The 8,674-nt window shown below is 38.6% G+C and overlaps 1 long non-coding RNA gene across 2 annotated transcripts in view; it reads right to left on the bottom strand.

The window, feature by feature from the left end:
• Positions 1-369: 369 nt before the first annotated feature.
• Positions 370-8,674, bottom strand: part of LOC124286533 — a 105,904-nt gene continuing 97,599 nt past the window's right edge. Inside the window, exons 3-4 of one of the 2 annotated variants that reach the window (XR_006901059.1) lie at positions 1,439-1,508; positions 370-396 (exon numbers count right to left, since the gene is read on the bottom strand). This is a non-coding gene — a long non-coding RNA (uncharacterized LOC124286533). Of the gene's footprint in view, positions 397-723; positions 739-1,433; positions 1,509-8,674 lie in introns of those variants that run through there. The other variant, XR_006901058.1, reaches the window with a different exon arrangement.

Here is an 8,674-nt window from a genome sequence, read left to right as displayed (position 1 = left end):
TGGATGTAAGAGCTATTTCTACTGCTGGTTTTGTCTTTCCAAAACACATGTTCAGTTAGGACAATGACAGTTATGGCATGGTCATTAATGCATAACAAAGATGACTTTCCGTAAAAGCGGTAGGCAACTGGCGGAGTTGTGTGTCCACACACTGGGACAATGAATGTCAGTTTTAAACAAAGACACATAAAATGCATTCAACTGTTCCATTCAAGAGCAGGGGAGAGTGGCCTACCAACAATGAAGCTACAATTCAAGCTCCATGTGTTACAGGATCATGATTACTGGGTACATAAGCCTACACAAGCACTAAGACAGCAGACACACATGCTCTACACAGTGACAAGACAGAGATCAGAGTGAGGCTCCTACCCTTCATACCTGACCACTTTCTCCCTAGCAGCATGGAACACAGACAGTTAGTTCATTGACTACATCATACCACATGAATATGTTGTAAACTCCATTTAGTGTATTTTGGTGGTTTAATAATGCATATTACATGCAGCATATTACATAGAGGATACTAAAGAACCTCCTGTGTAATACCACTTTTATTTAATGAGTTAATGATTCGGTATCAAACGAGCGAAAGTGAGTTAGATACTAAATCTTTCACGATTTTAATAAAAATGGTATTTCATGGAAGCAAGTTTAGTATTCTGTTTATTACAACATAATTTGACAGAAACTGCCTACAGTGTGATGACTTTCAGCTTTCCGTGAGTCAAGCAAGGTCTAATACCATTGTGAGAGAAGTATTAGCATTGTGACATCATAACTGTAAACTATTATGATGTCATACGTCTAGCGGTATTATACTAGTGTAATATTGTTGTACAAATATTACACTGCAGTATCTTCCATGGGTGCATATTTACAACCTTCTCAACAGTAGCAATCATGTTTCACCTTTGTGCTAAACCACCATATCCAGTTTCATTTTTAGTTTAGTCACATCTTGTCACTATTCCAATTTAAGGGTTCAACAATGATCAAATGTACATATCACATTTTCATATTTATTCCGCCATCATGGAAAACACACACTTAAGATTTAATTTGGTAAATATTCTCTGTAGATGCAGATGGCAGCTGCCTAATGTTGCGCTATGAATATACTAGACTCTAACATTCAATGCATAAAACCAACATAGGAGCTGCTGTTTTGGAACTGTATACAAAAGATTGAAACCTATGTATTGTTTACCTTAAAATTTGATGAAATACCTTATGAATAATAATCTATCTGTGTCAAGCTGAAACTCTCTTATCAGGTTTAGAGAAAAGAAAAAAAATAACAATCAACAGGTATTGTCTCAGATGGTAGGAGTCTTGGGTGAGTGGACGAAGGAAGTGATGAAGTTCTATCATCTGACACTGGACAAAGTTATTCCAACTACACAAACATACAATAGTGGGTAGTTATCAACCTTACCTGTCTTCATAGCTGTAGGAGTAGTCACCAAAATCTTGGGAGGCATCGTCTGGATCAATTTGGCTCACAACTGAAAAATAGGAAAGAAGGACGATATCATTTGGGCATCAACATACCTGTACAATTTCCTTTTTACAGTAACTAGGTAGAGTGTGGTTAGCCACAGATATGTGTCTGAGAGTTTGGATGACCAGGCTATTCTGAAACCAAATATGGGTATGTTTATTGTCATGAATAAACACTGGCATCAAACATATTTTACATTTTTATAGTCAGTAAATTAATTCCTCAAAAGTGTCGGAGCTCCCAAGCGTTTCATTCATCACTGAAAATCAACCTAAATGATGTCTGTTGTCAGTGGTTAGTGCATATTCAGAGCACTTGGCCAAGTTTGATCCCAAAAGAGTATTTTCATCTCTTTGAAATCTGTGACTTAAGTGAGAGTTGATGGCAATAATTGACAAAGCACAGATACAACGACTCTTTAAATCTACCTGCCTGTTTGCACGCTTTGCTTCAAGAACCCTAGATTCCGAAAGGCAATGATGTTTCAGTAAATTGTTATCTTGCTTCATAGTCATATTATGACTGCCTGCCTCCCGAATGATATATCATATTCAGATAATGTGCTTTTGAGCCAAAGTTAGGCAGCTTTGCTTCTTTAAAGAACTCATTTCCATTTGTTTACAAAGCACTTAACTCTGATGTGTCAGTAGCTGTGTTGATGTAACACAAATTCATGAAAAGGCAATAAAGTATTATTCTATTCTATTCTAACCAGTTTGACTGTAGGGAACATATGATCTGCTTTAGGTTTTGAGGCAGGTCATAAAAGATACAACTTTTAAAACTATTTATTTGACACAACAGTATAAAGCTAAATCCATTGGTGTTACATGACAACTACCCTACCCTGGGCTACCAGTCACAACAGAATGAACAAAAGAATGAATCCTTAGTCAAGAGTTATTTGGCAAGCCTAGATTCCTAGATAGATCTGAAATTAAGACTTATTCTGGACACCATTTGGATTTTACATTTTTTAGATAGTAGAAATAGACTTTTAAATAAGGTAACTTTTATTTCAAAATCTAAACGTTAGTAGGTACCTGGTAGACTAGGTACCTGGCTACACTATCATCTAATGTGAAAGTGATAACACCCTGTCAAGCCATCCCACTATTCTTCTCCTTCCATATTTGAACCATGCTCACAATCACAAAAGCAAACTGGATGAAAAATGTTCTTTGTTCTTCATATGGGGCAAAAGATGGTGTGTACAACAAGCCAGGCTTCATGTGACATCCATTTACTTTCAAGTTGTATATTCCTGATCAAGTGCGATGCCTGGCAGCCAGTTAGCCAGTCCCATATGGGGATGATCCATTCTTCTGTCTTGCTCTTCAAAAATACTTCATCAAGCTACAGTGTTTATACCACTCACTCGTACACCATATGTTCTCTCCTTATCACAAAATCTGGATCTTTGCAAAATTGAAGCTCCATTTCAGGAAGTAAGTTATCTTCAAATATTCTGATATGATCCAGATTCATAACGTTTCTATGGCAACTTGTTTTTAGCAGGTTACATTAAAATGTATGGATCTGTTGGTGAGATAAGAGTCCCCATAAAAACCCCCATCCTGTCACTTGCCTCTTCCCATAGGAGTGTGAATTCAGCCGGGTTTATGCGCACCTTGCCTAGCCTTGTCATAAAGCCCCGTTATCTATACATGGAGAAAGCAGCCTGATGAGTAGCTGGTGCCAAGTCTTTCATGTAGCCTCCGCTACTGTGGTTTACATGCACCCTCAGTAGGCTGTTCCACATTCCCAGTCATAAACTGCAATGGTTAGCTAATGTGGCATACGATGTACATACATCTACAAAGGGTGCTGTGCGCCTCTTAATCAACATGTACAGATATGTGTCTGACTGGTGTTTGTTTGATCTGATATGGATGAACACTAAGCATGACTGATAACAGAAATGTGCTGCTACTTTTTATGCATATTTGCCTCATAAAATATATGTCATTATCATTTGTGTATTATTGGAGCAAATATTGGTGTGTTGTGTTTGTGTCGGATACCCCAAAACTCCAGATGATGTTTATCTCTGTAACTACATTCACACCACTGATCTGCCAGGCACAAGACTGCCACTGTGTATAGCTTGTATGTATGGTTTATTCATCATCTCCTTGGACAGACTTACACTAAGCTCACCTTACCTCACATATCTGCTGGCCACCCTAATCACCTCTCAGGACTCATTACAATCACTATCCAGTCTGGCCAGAGGTGCCAGAACAAAATAATGAGACCACAAGTCTCACACCAAGGGCTGCTGAGATCTTAATTTCTGATATCATACAATCCACATGGATGCAGCCATGGAAGAAAACATGAGAGCAGACACATATAAAACTCTGAACAGAGATGTTAATGAGAATGAGGTGCAGACAGAAACAGGGCATTTGATGATGGCTCATGATAAACATGCTGGTGAGGAGGAGAATATGGAATGTTACGTCCTTGCAGAGGCACCTTATGTTTTCATTACTACCTAACCATTCTAGTGGTTTCCACTGATTCTTTCATCTTTGCTGAAATACTTGTCTGTCAGCTCAATCTATTTGTATGTTTTCAAACTGATATGTTGAGAATAAGATGCATTTACATCTTGCAAATGGTACATGTTGAAATACCTCCAGAAATATTTTCATAAAATGATATTAATGAAACTATAATTCAAAGCCATTTACTTTATGCTTGTGAAAATTAGATGTGAAGTCGATGTTACATGTGGTGAGGAGTATTGTCTATGATCTCTTGTTAATGTAGATGTTTACTGGCTCCATGGGCTGAGTTCCAGGTGAGGGAACATGCACGGAAAGTTAAGTAGCCTCATTCCCCCAGAGGTCACAATTAGTGGATACACTCAGCTGTGCTAGCATAGGCAATCTACAGCCCATATGTAGCAGACATGGTCACCCAGGAAAGTAAGACTTCACTATAATTAACAACACAGGCAGTGAACCGTGGCCAGCACCCTCGTTGATGACACTGCAAAAACTACACCAAAGACTTTTTGTAAGTGAATGTCAGAATCTGATTAAAGAGTTGAAAAAGATTCCTTTGCCAGCATGAGTATGTGTGAGGCAGCAGAGATATAATGACAAGGAAACACAGGAGATTGATTGTGGTTGTAAACAGCAACAATAGTGGGCGGCCCTTGCTGCTGGTCATTTACCCCTTAGACATTCATCATCAAGTCTGCCTGACACAACCTGGGTATTTACAGAACATCATCTAAATGAATACAGGCTCACATAGGTTTTTACAATGTTCTGCTGCTTGAACTAAGTGAGGCACAAAATTAAAACACTTAAGCTTCTCATTAGCCACCAAGCAAAGACTTGTTACCTCCATACCCTTTTCCCTAGTGAGCAAGGTCAGTCATATGCTGTAGGTTCACCTTAGTCCTGCATCATCACTGGGAAATACAGGTCTTTCATGAAACCAAAATCAATTGAGGTTGTAAAAAGGCATGTCCAGCCAGCTATGAAATCAGGGCAAAATATTAGAGTGTATAATTGTATGGTGGAATGATTTTATAGACTGTATGTTGGTTTGTTTACCACTTCCTGCAGACAGCATAGCCAAATGTCAACTCTACACCATAGCAGGGTTGTTTTCTCCAGTTGTAACATGAACCATACTATTCCTTTACATTTCCCTGTACTTCTTGCCTAGTCCAGCCCCTGCAGAGACATGCTGGCATTGCTGCTGTAGTGTTTCCCCTACCACAGGGGACCAACCCACACACCCTTTGCCTCAGCCCCACAGCATCCAATCTAGTTATTATTTGCTACTACTGCTCAAAGGACTCCAGAGGAGTTAACTGTACACCAGCATTACTGAAAGGATCACCATAGGTTCTTTCAAAAATACTAGCACAAACTTCTCACTCTGACTCATGGCACCTTAAGTCCCTCATGGGGAACAAGCCCCCTGAGAAAAAAACAATGCAGAGCGATACAGGAAAAAAATCTGGGTTTCAACAAGCAGTAATTCAGTGGAATTCCCAAACTGGGCTGGACAAAGATATGATGCACTGAGCTAATATTATGACTTTTATGAAACTGTTAATTGTCAGTGTACTTACTTACAACTATTTTACCCGAATGTGTAGGCGAAAAGTCTGGAACAAGGAGGAGAAAAAGAATAACTTTACTTCTGTTTTCATATGAGTTTCCCATTTCCTCTGTTTTATTGCAACCATTTATTGCAAGGTTTGTGATGTGAGTAGACAAATGGTGAGCACAGCTGGTTAGCCAACAAACTGACACAAATCCCAATATATCACATGTCATTCTTCCCTCCCCAGTACATGGCTGGCATGCAAGACTGTACTACTGTACAGTTAGGAGCAAGAACTGGGTGAATCAAGGCACCTTGCACAGCAGAGGTCACTCTGACACTGATTACTGCCTAAATCTATTAACATGCCTCAAGTTATATCTTTTCTTACAACCCTGGAAGCAAGTATAGGAGATGTATATAGATTATCCAATATGTTTATTTGACAGTTTTAGTGTTTTCCTCAGTACGGAGCAAGCTTGTGCTGAGCTGATGTGTTCCACATGGCTGGGTCACAGTAAACAAACATACACCGGGGCCCCATGGTATTCCCATACCAGACATTTAACAGGTTTTCATAAGCTTAATCCTCTTAGTGCAACAGTGTTTTCTGAGTAAATACTTGAAGGTAATGGAAGTTCATGCTCAGCTGGCTACCTTACACCTAAATCAGCTAAATCTACATTGTCCATTGATAAATACAGGACACATAGTCTTTCTAAAATAAAACAAGTCCTTTGTTCCAAGTCAATCTTTCTTTACAGGAAACAACCAATGTGTCATTTGACTGCATCCCTCTAGCTATCAGAGATTGAGACATTTGTTGTGCCTGTATGCATGTTGAGTCTGAACAAATATATACATGTGACACACGATGGACAGGGTAATGTCGGAAGAAAGACATTAAACACACGATGGACGGTCCTGTCTAATAAATCCCACCAACATTCAGTGTAGGGTCCAGTGTGAAAAATCCCAGTAACATTCTGTGTACAGGTCCTATATGAACAAATAAATACACACTAACAAGATACAGGCTTTTGCTTGTATTCTAATGAACACCAATCCTTTGAAGTATGCATATCAACAAATGGCAGACATTTTGAGTATATAAATACTGAAAAATCAGAACTACAAAGATTGCTCTTAGTTAAATAATGAAAGATTTAAGATAAAATCTGTTAATGTGTTACATGCAGTTTCTTGATGTCACTGACTTGCTTCCGTTTGATATGACGCTGATGACATGGTGATGACACACTGCTTTCATATATGTAAACTAAGAAAGTGTGAATACAGGCCTTATCCATTAACTCAATCTAGGTAACTTTTAACATGCACTGGTCATCTTTTCAAATGTGAGCTGAAACTTTACTTGGAGGATTCCTTGACACCTCTGTTTGAGTGGGGATTCCTTGACACACCACTGTGGAGGTGGAGGATTCCTTGACACACCACTGAGGGAGTGGGGATTCTTTGACATACAACAGTGTGAAAGTTGGGGGATTTCTTGACACACCAACGTTGTAGGGGCAGGGAAAGTGTCCCTTTCATGGCTGTGTACTTCATCAGCATCTCATCATTCATGTCAGGTGTACCTCAGAGGTATTGGGCTTTAATAGTTATGGGATAGACACCATCGCACTTAAGGATCTTTCCATTGTACTTGGTATCTATTTAGTTATGGTCACTATAATATGTATAGAGGATCCTAATATGTATAGAGTATCAATATCACTATGCATCTTTGATTATTTACTTTGGCAGGTTTTGCCATCTCTATCTGAGGATAAAACCCTGGGTTCTCATAACCTACACTAGATGTACATGCACATGTAGTTGACTTGCAATGCCTGACAATTCCATTTTGACACACAGGGAAAACAAACTCTTAAATGTACCAGTACTTAAATTGCCCTTGTAACAAAACAAGATTAAGAAAGGTGACAAGTAAATTGCGTAGACTTGACATCTTTGACTTAGTAAACTGAATTATAAAAGAGTAGACAGCAGTTGGTGAGGTAGATAATCTCTTCATTATTGGGCTGGTAACAGAGTCATTACTGCCAAACTTGCTTTCTCAATTTCATGGGCAATTTGAACAAATCAGGCTGTTCTTCTCCTAGATCTATCATCCTGTGGGCTGTCTCCACTGGAGGGGATAGCAGAGCCATTTCCAAGTCTGTGGCTAAGCGCATAGATGTAAACTTGATAAAGATGCCTTCCTCTCTCTGTGGGGTGTTCTAAACAAGCAATGCCAGTTGCAACGATACGACCTCACACTCACTCCGTTATCTCCACAACTACAAGCAACACCTTTGTCAATTTCCTTATTGATGTAAATGCTTTTTCATTGGTGATAAATGATATAGTTAATTAATACCAATAGGTATAATCACAAAAATGGTATGTGCACTTGGGACGACATGACTTCACATGCACTGAGTGTATTGTTTACGTCATCTGGATGTCATTGTTGACATCATTCAAATGTTATCGTGAACCTTGGAAATATCATCTGACTAGAAACAATCATTTGATCATGCTCACATCATTTGATGGTTGTTGTTCTCGGTGCATTTTGGTCTCAAAGAATCCAGAAGTAATGTGTATTAAAGAAATTATTAAACTCAGTCATGCTTTGGAAATCTGACATTTTGTATAATCAGAGTGGCACACATGCTACTACAATAATCTCTGTATATAGAATACTGAAGTCAAAGTGCGAAGTGAATATTAAGAACACTGCCGTTCGTTCAGTGGCTGTGCCATATATACTGAAAAGACAGGTAACTGGGAAAGAAAATCAATACATTTCATATCCTATATATAGTACAATAACAACAGCTAGTTAATTTACCATTTCCTCAACTATAAATAAAGCAAATTGTTGAATCTGTTTATCATATGTCATGCAATAACAAAAGTAATTTGCAGGTAATAAATAAAGCAAAATGGTGTATTTTCAATTCCATGTCTATGCTAGTATTGGTGATGTTGATACTGTCTCACATTGCTGCCTGTCCACCAAACCTCGTGTACACATGTATGTGGACTAGCTATGGCATGGTCAGAAATATACCAAGTCAGCGA

The sequence above is a fragment of the Haliotis rubra genome, unplaced genomic scaffold (assembly GCF_003918875.1).
Source record: "Haliotis rubra isolate DU_JTF1 unplaced genomic scaffold, ASM391887v1 Scf110, whole genome shotgun sequence".
Classification (NCBI taxonomy): Eukaryota; Metazoa; Mollusca; class Gastropoda; order Lepetellida; family Haliotidae; genus Haliotis; species Haliotis rubra.
This window is presented reverse-complemented; position numbering and strand designations above follow the sequence as displayed.